The 18,477-nt window shown below is 43.1% G+C and overlaps 1 pseudogene across 1 annotated transcript; it reads left to right on the forward strand.

Moving 5' to 3' along the window:
- Nucleotides 1-17,273: 17,273 nt before the first annotated feature.
- LOC308253529 (protein SET-like) lies at nt 17,274-18,142 on the forward strand (annotated as a pseudogene). Its single transcript has one exon. The product of its transcript is annotated as a protein SET-like (transcript).
- The last annotated feature ends 335 nt before the right edge of the window (nt 18,143-18,477 follow it).

Genomic DNA, 18,477 nt, shown 5'->3' on the forward strand with positions numbered 1-18,477 from the left:
TCTTTCTAGGCCAGGAGATTCTAAACACCCCTTACAAACATGGGTATCTTCTCAGTAGGGGATGCGGAGGGTAGAGGGAAGATGCAGTGGGAAGACAAGGGTTTAATTGCACAACACAAAGCGAGATTTCAAAAAACCCTTTTCTAAGCAACATGTCATCCTGGCGCTTCCAGGCAACTGCCCTCACCCCAGGCCCCTTGGTCAAACATTCCCTGGCCCCCAACTGCATACTCTTTTCCCCCCTTCTACACTCAGCCACTTCCCAGTTATCTCCTCCTTCCTCGGGCATGCCAGCCTGCCCTGGGCCTCCACCCACCTGTACTCACCATCATCCCTCTCAGAGTGCCACGGTTGGCCACTGGACACTGAGAAGGCCACACCTGCCCTTAGGATGCTGGGACAGGAGAAAGTTATAAGTAATTATTATTACTATTATAATGATTATTACTTTGTTCATGTGCCTCTTTTTTCATATGCAAAAGCAAAACTATTTTCTTTATCTGAGCATGTTGGTAAAATGGTTTTAAATTTGTAAATATTAGAGATAAGGTGCTCAGAAAATGCCCCTGCTAGCCAGAGAGACCTGCAGTTTCCTATGGGAGGGAAGAGCTTGGTGAGCAGAGTAAAGACACAGATTGGAGTGAGCGTCTGGTGAGAGGAACCCTTGGGTGGCATGGTTTGGAGTCCAGGAGGCCGAAACAGGTCAGAGCAGCCAAAGACAAGATTTGGGGAACTCAGCAAATGAGACAGTCAGAAAAGCCCTGGAGTGGGGCACCTAGAGGACCTAGGCATGTGATGTGCAACATTTGTCTAATTCCATGCAATTCCTGCTATCCCTCCTTACTGATGATGAAGTATGATTCCCACTCAAAATAGTTTCTCCAGAATCCATAGGCTAATCCAGGATAGAGTCAGAACTGATCAAGTCAGTCTGGGGCCAAAAGGCATGTTTATTAATTAAATGCAGAAAAAACTGCTTTGAGCTGAGGCCAGAAGAGATGATCCATACAGAAATACATTTAAATAGAATGTGACTGCCTTTCGCTCCTGTCTAGGAGACACTTTTATACCAGCCACTGAAGTGGAGACAGAGCTTAGAAAAGAGCCAGAAAGTGTGGCAGGAGCACTCAGTGGGGGCAGGGGGTCCCCTCATCCCTTGTACAACCTTACCAGCTTGTCTCTGATGGTCAATTCGGGAGGACAGCAGGCATCTGAACACAGTGCAATTTAGCTGTATTATAATCTTTTATTAGTGCACTAATTCAATCTCCTATCTACTTCATCTAATCTCCCAAACTGACAAGTGACCAGTTTCAATCTGATCTTTTTTTCTCAGAGCTTTTGCAAATGCTTTTGTCATATCTTAGATTTAGATGCTCAAGTTTAATCTAAAATGTTTACATCACCAAATATAGAATTTTCATATCAAATAATGTATTTAACTGTGAAGGTTTGGATAGGAAAAAATAATTTCCTTAATAAGAGATATTATTCAGCTTATTTTGAAAACAACCCTTCCAGTTGAGAATTTATTTTTTAGAGTTTTTTCCTGTATTGTGCCATGCTTCAAAGTCTGGTGATATTATAAACTTTCTCCACCAAAATCACAAACATACACTGAATGCATACCAGCTTCAAAAACTGTGTTTTAAGAAGACTTAACCCCCTTTCTGATTGAGATCATGTTCGCAGTTCCCTTTGTTTAAAATATGTCTAAAAATTCGACTCTACTGCAAAAATAAATGATAAATTATTTATATGCACCAATTATTTATTATTATTTATGCAAAGCTTGTCACATTATGCATGCATAAGGGGATTAAATCACCGTTAACCCGCAACGCCTTTAGGGGCATTAGATGACGGCGAAGGGTGGCATGAGGGTTTTACCATCCGCAAATATATGCATTAGGAGCCTGCACATTGTTTATGTACATTGCTGTTCTCATATACTTGAGACGAAGTAATATAGGCTATCAGAACTGTATCAGCCAATAGTGGTTATTCTCCTAATTCTAAATTAGATTATGTTGGCATTAAATAAATAACTCACCCATGGAAGGAACCGCTAAAGGGCAGTGTGCATTGTAATGTGGACATAAAAATGCCCCTTGAAACTAAAAGAAACAGATGAGCTCAACTTAAAAAAAAAGTGTGCTTTTCCTAAGGCAATGCTTTTGTCACATAATAACGACATATTACAATCAAGAAATAGAGATAAATCAGGAAAATACCATGATATTATGACTTGTCATGGTACTTCCTGATAGCATTCTGAATTTCAAGGCAAATTCAGTGAAGGTATTTTCCCCCCAAAATACTAATGCATATAAATGAAATTATCAACAGCATTCATTTTTAATGGGAAACTTAATGGAGGGCTTGCAAAATGACATAACTACCCTTTGATCCTGCGAAGGAGCGTTTTCCAGTTCCTAGGGCAAAAATTATATCCAATATGATAATGCTAAAAAGCCACCCATCTTTGCAATTGGCAGTTTAAATATGCGAAATATATTTAAAGTTCTGTTGGAGGTGCAATTGAGGTTTGGACCAGGACAGGAAAGGCTGGCCCCAGAGCAGGAGTGGCATTGCAGGGTTGAAAGTAAATGACACCACCTAATTATCTAAAAACCGAATTTGTCCATGGTGGTCTAGAGGGGTGAATGATTCCAGTTTTTTTTTTTGATCAAGATCACCCCATCAAAAGTGCATATCCGTACTCGTGTGATGTTTGGTTCTTACTCTGGTCACATTTTGAGTTACATTTGCTCATTTTGTCCTCATTGATATTAGGCAATTCTTGTGATGTTATGCAACATTCATAACCTTGAAAATGTGCTGTGTGGTAATCAGTGATGGTTGAAACCAGTGGCCATCCAATCCAGTCACAGCCCTGCTCCGTTTTCCAGCCAGAGCAGTGACGTCTTTGTAGAGATGCACATGAGGGTCGTCGGGCCAGTCTAAGTCCAGCCCAGGTCAGCCTCCCACCATGGACACACTCCAGTTGAATAGACTCTGCAACTTCTCTGTCTCTGTGCCTGGTCATTAGTGCAATCCAGAAGCGCTCTCTCTCTCCCTCTCTCTCTCTCTCTCTCTCTCTCTCTCTCTTATAATAGCACCACCTCTTTGTTCTCAATTTAAGCTCTGTCTCTGTGGTCCTGTCCTGAGACAGTAGCGTTTCAGATGTAGCACACTCTATATTAATGAAGGATACATTTTAAGACCTTCGTGAATTCCTAAATTTGCAAATATTGTTTGCGAATATAATTCCCTTCATCAAATGCAGTTAAGTAGAGCTAAACAATTTAAGTGGTGTGTTAAAACCATCCACAAATCAATAGTACCAATGATTAGCATCAGTTCTCTCACAGCCTGGCAGGAGTAATTTTAACTATATGTTTCTCTAAATCAGCCAAACCAAGGCAGAGGGAAGCATGCTTCATGCACCACTGTGGACTTGCAAGGGTGAAGACCTGGAGGAGATGTCCTCATCTGCATTAGGATGTGAGGTTTCAGTGTCACTGATGTGACAGTTGACCTGTGAGATGACCACAGACAGGTTCTCATATTACTTGTCTGCTATAGATCTCAGAAATTGGAATTTTCAAAAACTCGCTGGGTGAGTCTAACGTATATTCAGAGAGGACAACTGGACCCATGAAAGCCTCACAGAGTGGTTGGTTTGTATTTCTTCACAAATGTAATAGGTTTATTCATAGATTTCTGTTGACCAAATGTTAGCCTCTATTCCCTAATTGTATCATAGGTGATGAAGATGTGGATTGCTGCTGGCAATGAATCAATGAGGATGCCCTAACAGGGAAAATGGAGCCTGGTTCATGCTCAGTGCACATGCTCTGGGACTAAACACCAGGACTGGTCCCTCTTGGGCTGCGGACATGTACATGCATCTCTAGGCCTCATTTCCTCTTTGGTGAAATGAACAACAACAGCACTGCTCTCAGAGTAATTTCTAATGGCACAGGCTATGTTGTCACCCTTCTCCTCAATAGCTAATTCTATGCACCTATCTGCCTTCCACTTGGGCTGTTGGCACCCAGTGTCTTGAAGCTTGAGTGCTTGAGCTTTTTGGACTAAATGCACTATCCATTTAAATAAATGTCTGTTCAGCTGTCCACCTGTCAGCCATGTCTGGGGCACACCTTGAACTCATAGCTTGGATAGCTAACTGACTAATGTAAGTGGTGACATGTACTTGGACAGTGGGTAGAGCTTAATACCTTACCATCTCCCCATGTTGCTGTGTAAAGAATTGGAACGGTTTGCCTTAAAATCCTCCAAAACCAAAAAGAATCTGAGTGTCACCAAACCACAAGTTGGGTCCCCAAACTCACACATCCACACATTTACATGTATATACACACACACACACACACACATACACACACATACCCTCTGGCTATGCTGCTCACTTCCACTTCTCAGAAGTTTACACTTGGCTTTAAGACTCCCATCTGGAAGTCTAGGAATACATTTTACCTCCTCCCTTCCCCTGTCCAACCCACAGGGTCCTGAACAGAACACTGCCACCTGTATTTGCTCCTAGACTGCCTGGGGCCCCTCCTGGGCCAGTACAAAGGCCTGTCTTATGCCCCCTCAGTAAAGACAGAAGCAGCTGTGGCCGTGAGGTGATGGGCAGACCACCGAGGGAAGATTTAAAAACACGAGTTCTGGGGCGCATCCCAGATCTGCCAGATAGGACTCCCGATGTGGAACCAGAGTCAGCACAGCTCACAGATCCATGGAGGAGGCGTGTTTCTTCAGGGTGAGGGTAGTGGCAAGGAGAGAGAAGGAAGGATCTGCTGTAGGCAATGTTCCCATTGCACACCACAGGGTGCACAGACCGGAGGGGCTTCCTGCTCAGGGAGGTGCATATGAGACCATGGAAAACTCACTTCTTTACCTAGAAGGTCACAGTTGTCCTTTGGAATCCACGGAAGTGACTTTAAGGAGGTTGGAAAACCCCATTGTGCTTTAGGAAATGCGTTTCCCCTACAATTGAGACAAAAGTGGGTTCACCTCAGGATCCAGTCTGCAGAATCCCTCCTCCTCAGCATGACCCCGGCACATTGTGTTCTCTAAGGGGGTTGAGAAGTGGATTCCACAGACCCGTGGAAAGATGCACCTGGGAAGGCATCCCCATATGACATATTAAAGAGAAGAGGACAGAGGGTTTCCCCGTACCTGTCCCAGTCAGCGTCCCATTGACAGCTGTGCATCCCGGGCTGGGGGAGCGCTGTGTGCACGTGCATGTGTGTGTGTGTGTGTCTGTGGTGCAGAACATAAAACTGTTGCAAAATACAAACAGGTTGTAGTCTGTAAAGCACAATTCCCCTTGTGTCCCGTGCACATACGCTGAAGCTCCTGCTCAGCATTTTCAAGTCATTTCAAAGGATAATTAGTGCATAGCGTCTGTCTGGGACCCTCCAAGGGTTAGTGTCCATCCTGTTTGTCACTGTTTCTCTCCTAATCCCCTCTAATGAGGGTTTATGTTAACACGGATAAGCCCTCGCTGGTGTGCACTGCCCAGCTAGCTGAGCCGATGGAGGACACGCTGCTCAAATGTCAGCGCCTTTGGCTATCTGGCCACGGACGTCAGGGGGCGTCCATGGGAAAGGCTCTGTGTGGCTTCTGCAGGGTCTGTTACATTGGGGCTGGAAGCAGGCCTCCTAGAGGGTCACCTCTGCTTTGACTGTGTTCTCTTGGGGATTTTACTTTATTTAATTTCTGTAGTTCACAGCTACTTAATGGTGTTCTGTTTCAAGGGAAAGCGTCATGGGCCTTGCTGCTTTCGTCACATTAAGCACATCACCACCAACCCATGAAGAAGGTAGTAACCGCTGAGCTGAGCGTGGCTGAGCTGTCCTTTATGACCGGAAACTCTGCAGAAGTCAAATCCGAGGCTCAGGGTTACATGGACTTGGCCCTTGGACTCAAATGTTAGTTTTCAGAGGTGGTGCTGGTCTTCCTTCCCTCCACAGTGTGTCAGGAAAGCTTCCGTGAGGGAAGGGCGGGACAGGCATGTCACACCTGCTCACACAGGCAGCAGGATTTATGTGGGTGATACTTGCCACAGTTTTTATTTAGATCTAAGATAATAATGGGAAAAAATGAAAAATAACCATTGTCACAATTTAACCAAAATAAACGCTCACACAACATGTAACTCTTCATAAACATACCTACACATATGCCATTTACCAGGTGTACCGGTTAATAATGCAGATTTTGTAATCAAAGAAAACAGGATAATTTCAAGAGAAACATCAAAAGTGCTTTATTCAAAGTAATGTCCGTTGCTAGCTACACATTTCCCCATCTTTCAGGTAATTTGTGGATACTGCCCCAATAGAACTTTTCTTGTTTTGAGGAAAACCATTCAGAGACCCAATTTTCCACTTCTTCATATGTTTTGAAGTGCTGCTCAGAAAGTGCGTGTGCCATCCATCGGAACAAGTGGTAATCTGAAGGAGCAAGGTCTGTTGAATACAGCGGGTGGATTAATACTTCCCAGGCAAGATCTTTTAACATGTCTTTAACTGGTTTTGAAGTGTGTGATGGTGCATTATCATGAAGCAAAATTACTTTGCCATGTCTTCTGGCATATTCTGGTGGTTTCATGATCAAAGCGTGGTTCAAATTGATTATTTGTTGTTGGTAGCGATCAGTATTAATGGTTTCACCTGGTTTTAGAAGCTCATAATACACCACACTTTTCTGATCCCACCAAATGCAGAGCATTGTCATCTTTCCAAAGCGATTTGGCCTTGCAGTCGATGTTGATGGTTGACCTGGATCAACCCATGATTTTGTGTGTTTGGGATTCTCAAAATAAATCCACTTTTCATCGTGTCACAATTCGATGCAAAAAAGACTTTCTTTCGTGCCGTTGAAGCAACATTTTATTGATGACTTTTCGGTTTTCCATTTGTCTTTCATTCAGTTGATGTGGCACCCATTTTCCTTCCTTTAAAATCTTTCCCATTGCTTGTAAACGATAGGAAATTGTTTGCTGAGCAAGGTCTAATCTTTCTGCAAGTTGTTTTTGAGTTTGACATCTTCATATCCAATAATGCTTGTAATTGTTGGTCTTCAAACTTTTTTGGTTGACCTGGATGTTCTTTGTCTTTCACATAGAAATCACCACTTTTAAAGTGTTTAAACCAGCATTCACAAGTATCTTGAGATGGAGCATGTTCACCATAAGCTTCCTGAAGTATATGATAGCTTTCAGCAGCACTTTTCTCAAAATAAAGTAATGAATTAAAACTTCCCACAAATGCTCTTTTTTTGGCACGAAATTCGACATTTTTAAGCATAAATATATCTATGATGTTAACACCTTCAGAAAATTTGACATATAAAGTTTTGAAGCTTGCAGTCAATACAACAAAATAGCATACATATCAAATCACATATACTAGTATATCAACATATGTGTAACTCCATCTAATGAAAAAAATCTGCATTATTAACTGGTACACCTGGTATTTAGTCCACTCAATACTTTTATGTTAAAAGCATAATTGTCTCATTTTACATGCAGACCCAGGTCCTGAGTATCAGAGAGGCTGAGAAGTTCTCCTAAAGTCACACAGCCTTTTCAGTTTACAAGTGAGCAATGTGAGAGCAGATGAATGACCTTCCAGCAGGAGCACTAGAATCATTGAAAGTTCAGGACGTGACTGGCATATGAGGTTTGGAGCAGTGATTTCTCACTGCACAGGTGATACAGGCAGGTATGTCCTGCAATGTGTCCCTAAAAGAGTCTCCTGGTGGCCGAGGGTTATTTACACATCACCCACCCAGAGTGCAATACCCAGTGCCAGGTCTGGGATCAGGGTTGATAGTCACAGGCCTGGTAATTCACCCTTCCCCAGGAACTGGAGACAGAGAGCAGATCCAGGGCCCACCCCTCGGGTCATCTGCAGAAGGGACTGTGGCCCCTTTTCCTATGGACTCTTGAGTACAAGCAAAGTGCTCTGAGAGTGGAGCCTAAGCTGGTGCTGTTCAGTGGCAGGTGTGACCGCCATGAGAGATAAGGAGAATTCTGGCTAGTGGATTCTTGACTCATTCTCAGAGCATCAGATACTTGAGACACAAAGAACGGAAGCTCAAGGCCAATCCTGTGCAAGTTTAGAGGAATGGAAGGAAGACTGCCCTCGATTTAGAGGAAGTTGAGAAGGTTCATGCTGCATCCATAGCCAGATACGTTGCCTGACTCAAACCAGCTGCTGAGATGTTGATTCTGCTTGTTTAATTAAATTAAAATATAAATTTCAAGACCAAAGACTCTTCTTGATGTTCCTATCAGAAATGCTCATATTTTGTAGGGGAAACATGCAAATGTCAACATACTGATTTCTCACAACAAAGACATCAATGTAGCCCTTGCCGGTTAGGCTCAGTGGATAGAGTGCCAGCCTTCAGACTGCAGGATCCCAGGTTTGATTCCGGTCAGAGGCACATGCCCAGATTTAGGCTTGATCCCCAGTGGGGGACATGCAGGAGGCAGCGATTAGTGATTCTCTCTCATCATTGATGTTTTTCTCTCTATCTCCCTCTCATTTCCTCTCTGAAATCAATAAAAATATTTAAAAAAAGACATCAATGTACCCTCAAGTGCACTATCCTCAAAGGCTGATGCCTACCTTGCCCAAAGGTGGGCTCGGTCCAGAGAAGTGGACGTTGATGTTGTGTATGCATCTGGTCTACCTGGGCCTGAGGGAAACTGGCTCCTGTGTTTCTCTGAAGGGCTGGTTGTCACATCAATTGTAAAATTGTGTGCACTGAGGACTGACCTGCCTCTGCTTAGTTACCTAGATTTCTCTTCTGAGTAGATTGCCAATTTGTTTTTGAGGAATGAGATTGAATTAGTGGATTGGATTCCTTTAGGAACATCCTTCCCTTCTCTGTTATCTTTTTTTATTTTGTTTTGTTTGGCAAGGGATCATCTTCAAGACACATAATTTTTAAATGTGCTGTCTTCTGTCACATGCTGGATGGAGCTGTCCATCAGGGATAACAGACTTGTTTTGATCATTTCCTTCCTGGACTTACTTGGTGTGAACAACAGGTGTGGGAGGGATTGTCTCAGGGTGTGGACACAACCTGCAAACCACCTACTGTGTGGGCTCAGGAGCCTGTTCCGAGGCTGCCAACCCAGCATAGGGAATAGCCCTGTGCCCACTGTGCTGGATCCTTCCCTTCCTCTGTTGTTGCCAATGTCCTACTCTGGGCCACCTAGTGTGCATAGAGTAGGAATATATCTTAAGTTAGGATACTATTTCGGTTGACATGGGTTCACATGCAAAGCAGATAAGACTGATAAGTGTGGAAAAAGAACTTCAAGCATAGAATTCTCATATATGGCAAACAAAAATATAGAAATCTCAGCTCAATTTCAAATTCAGGTCAACCATGAATCGGTTTTAGTATAAGCATGTCCTGTGCAATATTTAGGACTAATATTTATATTATATTTATATGAAGACTAATATTTATATTAAGCAATCATTTGTTGATTATCTGTAATTCAAACCTCACAAGGGTCCTGTGTTTTATCTGGCAACTCAATGTGGAGGTCTGCTGAGCCCATTTGTTTGAGGCAGGGGCACATGGCACTCTAACAAGCTTTGAGAACTGGACAGAATCTCCAGCTCCCCAGCTCCCCACTTCCCCAGTAGGTGAGTTGTGTGGCATCCCAGTGACTTACAGTGTTTGACAGGGACCGGGCTCCTGTGTGGACTCTCGCTCCCTGGGGCGGTTGCGGCTTTGGCTGTTGACACAGTTGGAGTTTGGGCCCAGAAAGTGGCACATGGGTAGAGCACTCTCCTAGTGGGAGGATAAATCACGTCTCCAGCCCTCTCAACACAGAGTTTCTGCTGAGGCTGCAGCTCACAGTCAGATTTATGACTTTTGGGGGCACACTTTCATGGTCATCTCTTCATTAGGAACTGCAATCAGACCTTCTCACATGGACCACCAATCCAGCGGGGACCACGAATCTCATGGGGAAAGACTAGACCACGCTGAGTTCTGGGCAGCCTGCACTGGCAAAATCTTCACAGAATATTGTTTTTGTCCAATTTCTTAAAATGAAGTTAACCAGTCTCTTTAAAAAAAAAGTAATGAAACTGCGCTCAATGTGGATCTAAATGGCCTCTGAACATCAGGGTTTTGAGAGTGTTCAGATGGGCTGCACCACTGAGCCAGGGTTTGGGTCCTGACAGTGAAGACTGTGCACCTTGCACTGGTGGCCTCCGAACCCGGTTCATCTCCTAGCAGGAGACAGCATCCGTCTGGCAGGCACGCTTCCAAGGTCCCACGTAAGCTCAGGAAATAAAATGATCGACTCATTACTCAACACTTCTATCAGGAATTAAAATGCAGTTCTTTTACCTTAATGAAAGATTTGATAAACATGGACTGCTCCCAAATGTTAATTTCTGTCTTTCTATCAATGCATGCATCTGTGGCTAGGTTGTTCATACTTAGGTCATGAAGAAAAAAATGTATCTTCCCGTGTTCTAGTTCAGATTTGCAAAATAAATCCTCTTGGAGAGAGTAGTGTGACATAAAGAGGTATAGGGCACCATCTTATTGGAGTCAATGCACTAAAAATAGGGTGCAGAAATTAGTAGTTTAGGAAGAAGCCTAGTTGTCATCTCACCCAACCTCACCACCCATTGGCATCCCCAACAGGCACCTAGCAGCTCCAGTGAGAAGGATGTCTGTCCCTCCGAAGGGTCACCCCACCCTACCATTCTGGGCAAGCTACATTTGTGGGGAGCTCATAGCACAACTCCCTGAGGTTGGCCCCTCCATGGGGGCAGAGTCTGCAATCCCAGGGCTAGGATGTTTCCTTTCTCATGGCAGCTACAGCACTCAAAGGCACTTGTCACCATCCTTAAAAGCTTCTCATTCCCAGAATGGAAATCAAATGACTCTTTTTACTGTGCATCATGCTGCATAATAGAATTCTAGTCATTAAATCTTTGGATCACCCACCACTGGTTCATGTACTCAAAGGTGTCACCTTCACTCAAAATAGAGAGTGTGGGACAGAATCCAAATGTGGGCCTTAAGTTTATTTCTCTTCTATTTCTGCTTATTTGCAAATAATTGAAAATAATCCCAAATAAAAAGTTGGAAAGTAAATTTCTTTCCCCAAAAGAGCTTTTTTCCCATGTGCCTCAGTGGATAGTGGCTTGGTCGCTAAGAGCTCTGGATTTTGGCACAGCAGTTATTCCATTTCCTTTTTCTTTTTTTATTTTTATTAAGGTATTATATATGTACATATCTTACCATTGCCCCCCCACCCCACTCCCATACATGCCCTCACCCCCCAATGTTTTGCATCCGTTGGTTATTCTTATATGCATGCATATAAGTCCTTCGGTTGATCTCTTATTTCCCCCACCTCTCCCTAACCTTCCTGCTGTAATTTGACAGTCTGTTTGATGCTTTACTGCCTCTGTATCTATCTTTTTGTTCATCAGTTTATAATGTTTTTTATTATCCACAAATAAGTGAGATCATGTGGTATTTTTCTTTCATTGACTGGCTTATTTCACTTAGCATAATGTTCTCCAATTCCATCCAGGTTGCTACAAATGGTAAGAATTCCTTCTTTTTTATGGCAGCATAGTATTCCTTTGTGTAGATGTACCATAGTTTTCTGATCCAGTCATCTGCTGACGGGCACCTAGGCTGTTTCCAAATCTTAGCTATGGTGAATTGTGCTGCTATGAACATAGGGGTGCATATATCCTTTCTGATTGGTGTTTCAAGTTTCTTAGGATATATTCCTAGGAGTGGGATTACTGGGTCAAATGGGAGTTCCATTTTTAGTTTTTTGAGGAAACTCCATACTGTTCTCCACAGTGGCTGCACCAGTCTGCATTCCCACCAGCAGTGCAGGAAGGTTCCTTTTTCTCCACATCCTCGCCAACACTTGTTGTTTGTTGATTTGTTGATGATAGCCATTCTGACAGGTGTGAGATGGTATCGCATTGTCGTTTTGATTTGCATCTCTCGGATAATAAGTGACTTTGAGCATGTTTTCATGTGTCTCTTGGCCTTCCTTCTGTCTTCTTTCGAAAAGATTCTATTTAGGTCCGATGCCCATTTTTTATTGGATCATTTATCTTCCTTTTATTAAGTTGTATAAGCTGCCTGTAGATGTTGGAGATTAAACCTTTATCAGTGATAACATTTGCAAATATGTTCTCCCATACAGTGGGGTTTCTTGTTGTTTTGTTGATGGTTTCTGTTGCTGTGAAAAAGCTTTTTATTTTGATGTAGTCCCATTTGTTTATTTTCTCTTTGACTTCCATTGCCCTAGGGGCAGTGTCAGTGAAGAAGTTCTTTTGGCATATGTCTGAGATTTTGCTGCCTGTGAATTCCTCTAGTATTTTTATGGTTTCTCGTCTTATGTTTAAGTCCTTGATCCATTTTGAGTTTATTTTTGTGTATGGTGGAAGTTGGTGATCTAGTTTCATTTTTTTGCATGTATCTGTCCAATTTTCCCAATACCATTTATTGAAGAGACTGTCTTGACTCCATTGTATGTTCATACCTCCTTTGTCAAATATTAATTGTGCATAGTGGTTTGGGTCCATATCTGGATTCTCTATTCTATTCCATTGATCTATATGTCTGTTCTTGTGCCAGTACCAGGCTGTTTTGAGAACAGTGACTTTGTAATACAGCTGGAAATCTGGTATTGAGATCCCTCCTACTTTATTCTTCTTTCTCAGGATTGCTGTGGCTATTCGGGGTCTTTTTTATTCCAGATGAATTTTTGGAGAGTTCTTTCTAGGTCAGTGAAATATGCTGTTGGTATTTTAATGGGGAGTGCATTGAATCTATAGATTGCTTTGGGTAGTATGGACATTTTAATGATGTTGATTCTCCAAATCCATGAACATGGTATGTTCTTCCATCTGTTTACGTCTTCCTCTATCTCTTTTTTTCAGTGTCCTATAGTTTTCCGCGTATAGGTCTTTTACCTCCTTGGTTAAGTTTATTCCTAAGTATCTTAATTTTTTTGGTGCGATGGTAAATGGGATTGCTTTTTAAATCTCTCTTTCTGTAAGTTCACTATTGGTGTATAGAAATGCCATAGATTTCTTGGCATTAATTTTGTATCCTGCTACATTGCTGAATTCATTTATTAAGTCTGTTAGTTTTTTTATGGTGTCTTTTGGGTTTTTTATGTACAATATCATGTCATCTGCAAATAAGGACAGCTTTACTTCTTCTTTTCCAATTTGGATGCCTTTTATTTCTTCTTCTTGTCTAATTGCAATGGCTAATACTTCCAGTACTATGTTGAACAGGAGTGGTGAGAGTGGGCATCCCTGTCTTGTTCCTGTTCTTAGGGGAAATGGTTTTAGTTTTTGCCCATTGAGTACGATGTTGGCTGTGGGTTTATCATATATAGCTTTTATTATGTTGAGGTATGATGCTTCTATTCCCACCTTGTTGAGAGTTTTTATCAAGAAAGGGTGTTGGATTTTGTCAAATGCTTTTTCTGCATCAATTGATATGACTATGTGATTTTTATCTCTCAATTTGTTTATGTGATGTATCACATTAATTGATTTGCGGATATTGTACCATCCTTGCATTTCTGGGATAAATCCTACTTGGTCATGGTGTATGGTCTTTCTGATGTACTGCTGGGTTCGATTTGCTAGAATTTTGTTGAGGATTTTGGCATCTATGTTCATGAGGGATATTGGCCTGTAATTCTCTTTCATTGTGTTGTCTTTATCTGGTTTTGGTATTAGGGTGATGCTGGCTTCATAGAAGGAGCTTGGAAGTATTCCTTCCTCTTGAATTTTCTGGAATAGTCTGAGGAGGATAGGTTTTAGTTCTTCCTTGAATGTTTGGTAAAACTCTCCTGTGAAGCCATCTGGCCCCAGGCTTTTGTTTGCTGGAAGCTTTTTGATGACTGCTTCAATTTCTTCCATAGTTACTGGCATATTGAGCTGTTTAGATTCTTCCTGATTGAGTTTTGGAAGGTTATATTTTTCTAGGAATATGTCCATTTCCTCCAGGTTGTCCAGTTTGTTGGAATAGAGTTGTTCGTAGTATTTTTAATCAATCCTTTGTATTCGGTGGCATCTGTTGTTATTTCACCACTTTCATAGTTATTCCATTTTCAATCCATAACTTCCAGATGCAAGCAGACACCTCCCCCCCGCCCCCAATCCAACTTGGGAAATTACTGGAAGCCACAAAGAGCTTAAGACCTGCCACCAGTGTCCCACAGAGCTTGTGCATTCCTCCATATCCTAATTACTGTTTTGTTTTGAGATCCCAAAGTTAACACACAGTGGTCTGTTCACAGAAGGTAGCCTTGTTGAGGGCAGGGTCTGTGTGTGTCATCCTTCACACCCTCACTGCCTGGGAGATAGCTAGCACTCAGGAAACACGAAATGAAGGACAAATTCCTTGTCCACGTTAATAAATGAGATTATTTCACAGTGGCCCTTTTCCCTAGGGTTTGTTCTGCTTTTTTAAATCCACCAATAGGAGAATCCTCTCTTATTTTTTTTTTTTAACACTAATAATTCAGTCTTCCCATTGCCTCTGTTCTGAGATATTCATTTTCTCTTACACCATTTGACACCAGTTCCCCTTTATTCATTCATCTATCTTTCCACATTTAAAGTTCTCTACCTTCCTTAGTGGAGAGACCAGCCAGCCCTTTCTGCAGACACAGGGCTGCTTCTTCCCAGGAAGGGTGCAAGGTAGCGGCTGGTGTGGTGGGCCCTGGCCACTTCCTCTGGTGAGCCTATCACCTGCCATGTAGATGGCCCAGAGATCGGGACCCCTGGGGTCCTGCTGTGAGTGGGTTCTAGAAGCTGCTCTGGTCCTTGAAGCTCAGCCTCCAGGTGAGCTGGGGGTTGGGGGAGGACATCAGAGGAGCTTATCTTCCTCCTGTCTCCATTCATTACAAGACCAGCTTGCCCTGCCCTGCAATACCCACAGTTTAGCTGGCTCCACCTTTACTGGTCTCTCGAACCTTCCTGCTGGATGGCCAAGAGAGCCATTCCTTCTGGACTTGGCCGGTACCTGGCCTGTCCCCCTTCTCATCAGGCCCTGACAGGGAACCTCTGCCCTCCCCGTCATGGTTGGCCCCACACCTTTCTGGGTTTCTGGGAGCTACCTCTCTCTGAGGTTGTTTGGGAAACAAGCAGTCATTTCTCTTGTTCTGTGTTGGCAGTAACCTTGGCCAGCCATTAGTCCTCACCCCGTTCTTTAACACAGTCTTGGGGAATGAAGACACAAGTGTGCACACCTTGTGCCCAGGGAGCCCTTCCCACGACACTGGCACTCCCTCCATGCAGTGAGGGGCACACGGGTGGTGCTTGGACAAGCGCAACTTCACCATCCTCCCTCACTGTCTCACTCATTTCCTGCCTGGTCCAGGTACTCAGGAGTGAGGCTGGGTTAAATTTCTGGACATTCTCATAGTCATGTGACTAAAACATAGAAGCAGTGGCCACACTGTGGTCATTTAAAGCCTGGTTCCTTATTAAGTGCCACTTTACAGAAACTTTTTATTTAACCAGAGAGGTTTATAATTCAGAACCAATATTTCCAAAGAGTTAAAAAATGCAGAACGTTACGTTCTCTGAGAACCTGTTCTATTTGCACAGAGAAGTGAACTGTGGAATCAGGAACCACCCAGCTAATCTACATGGAGATCTTTGTTAGATCATGCCGGAAAAGTATATGATCTTGTTCCTTGTGTTGCAAGATCAGGCCTCAGATGAGAGAGAGAGAGAGAGAGAGAGAGAGAGAGAGAGAGAGAGTTAGTTCAAAGTACCTTGCTCAGTTCTTAAAGGTCTTGAGAGTCAGCTCACCCAGGGTGGTGACGGTGTATTAGGCAAGGTCTTCTGAGAAGCAGATGCCAATGTGGATTACATGGGTGGGGATTTTATTAGGGGAAATGCTCATGCAAACAAAAATAGGGAGGGGTCAGGGATAGATGGACAAGGCGTCCAACCCAGATGCTAGCCTGACCCCGTGAAAGAGGGAGGAGCAGAAGGAAGGTGGACACAGCCCAGATACCCCCAGGTCTAAACATGTTCAGGAGGCCTTCAGTAGGTCCTTGAGACAGTTGACTAGTCTCCCAAGATTGTGTCTCCCTCAGTGTCACCACTATGCCCTATAATAGGCTTGAAGTAGCCTGGGAAAAGAGACTTTGGCACCCACACAACAGTAGGATTCAGACTTCAACGTGAGGGATGCCCCACTCCTTTCACCAGTAATATGGGCAGAATGAGGGCATGGATACCTTTCTCTCTCCAATATGGACAAGATAACCTGGCCTTTTGGAGACCTTCCTGTGACACTCTGGGTCCTGAGAACATGCCAGGTCCAGTTACTGAGTGAAGGAAAGACACAGGACCTGACTGAGGGAGGTGGGTGGCTTCCAGCTGGCTGTCTCTCCCATGTGTCTATTTTTGTGGGGACTGGGCTCTGACCTCCTGGGACTGCATGGGCAGTGGAGCAGGGGATTCAGGTAAAAACACTGAAATGGGAGAGGCTATGGAGCAAGGCACTAGGGTGACTCCTAGGAGGAGCTAGAGGATGGCATAGAGGACAGCTTGTGCTGTGGGAAGTTCTGGGTGGGACCATGAAGGAGGGGGCTGGGCACAGTTATCCAGACTGAGTGTAGGTGAGGGTGAGGTGAAGTGCAAGTTGGGGTGCTGGAGATGAATGAAGCTATTAGGGAGTGGCCGGTGTGTACATGTGTTTTCTCCTAAGTTTCAAAAGTTTTGAAGAACAATATTATATTCATTACTGAAAGGAAGATTAAAGAAATAGGTTAAAAAGCAAAGGGGGAGAAGATGGGGAACATCTGTAATACTGTCAACAATAAAAATAAAAAAGAAACTCATAAAAAAGAGGAAAAGTAGGGTATCATTTTGGAATCAAAAGGTGGAGAGAGAAGTGAGAATAAGATAAGTTAAAAGAATAAGAAAGTGAGAAAGACAAAAAGAAAGATACAGATGGAGGGAGGGAAGGGGAGGGCAGAAAGTTGGGTGGGAGAAAGTGGGTCAAGAAAAGGCAGGATGGGGAACAATCAGGGAAAGGAGGGACATAAAAGGGTAGGAATTTGATGTAAAATCTCCTAAATATTAAAAAGCCCAACAGTTCTGAGTGCTCAGCATGCCTTTGAGCCCAGCGACTTCCCAGCGTTCAGATCCTCAGACTTTCCTCACAGCATGGCCCCCAAATGCCAGTCCTCGCTCCCACCTCAAATGAAGAAACCGAAACTGCCTCCAGCCCCCAAGCCAGAGAAGAAACCGACCCCTCAGGACATGCCAAAGGGAGAAAAAGAATAGCAAGAAGCGATTGAACATATTGATGAAGTACAAAATGAAATAGACAGGTTTAATGAACAAGCCAGTGAGGAGATTTTGAAAGTAGAACAGTAATATAACAAACTCCGCCAACCATTTTTTCAGAAGAGGTCAGAATTGACCGCCAAAATCCCAAATTTTTGGGTAATAACACTTGTCAACCATCCACAAGTGTCTGCACTGCTTGGGGAAGAGGATGAAGAGGCGCTGCATTATTTGACAAGAATTGAAGTGACAGAATTTGAAGAGATTAAATCAGGTTACAGAATAGATTTTTATTTTGATGAAAATCCTCACTTCAAAAATAAAGTTCTCTCCAAAGAGTTTCATCTGAATGAGAGTGGTGATCCATCTTCAAAGTCCACTGAAATCAAATGGAAATCTGGAAAGGATTTGACGAAACGTTCAAGTCAAACACAGAATAAAGCCAGCAGGAAGAGACAGCATGAGGAACCAGAAAGCTTCTTGACCTGATTTACTGACCATTCTGATGCAGGTGCAGATGACTTAGGAGAAGTCATCAAAGATGACATTTGGCCAAATCCATTACAGTACTACTTGGTTCCTGACATGGATGATGAAGAAGGGGAAGGAGGAGAAGATGATGATGATGAAGAAGAAGAGGAAAGGTTGGAAGATATTGATGAAGAGGGGATGAGGATGAAAGTGAAGAAGATGAAGATGATGATGAAGAGGAAGAAGGAAAGGAAGATGAAGGAGAAGATGACTAATGAACACTGATGGATTCCAACCTTTTTTTCATTTTCTCCAGTCCCTGGGAGCAAGTTGCAGTCTGTTTTTCTTTTTCTTTTTCTTCCCCCCCATCTCTTGTGTTCAGTCGCCCTGTTTTTGAGGTCTCTTTTCTCTCCTTTTTACCATGGTTCTCACCTTATTTTTTGGGGAGGAGGGATGTACCTTGAGCAGAATACAGTGGGAAAAGAATCTTTGGCCCTTTCTATTTCAAATTAATTTTTTTATCCCTTCCTGTCTCAAGAAAAACTTAATGGAATCAACACCACTGTGCTCTGTGGGAAAAAAGAAAAACCTTCTGATCCCTTTGCTCTGC

Source organism: Plecotus auritus, assembly GCF_963455305.1.
Source record: "Plecotus auritus genome assembly, chromosome: 7".
NCBI classification, from domain to species: domain Eukaryota; kingdom Metazoa; phylum Chordata; class Mammalia; order Chiroptera; family Vespertilionidae; genus Plecotus; species Plecotus auritus.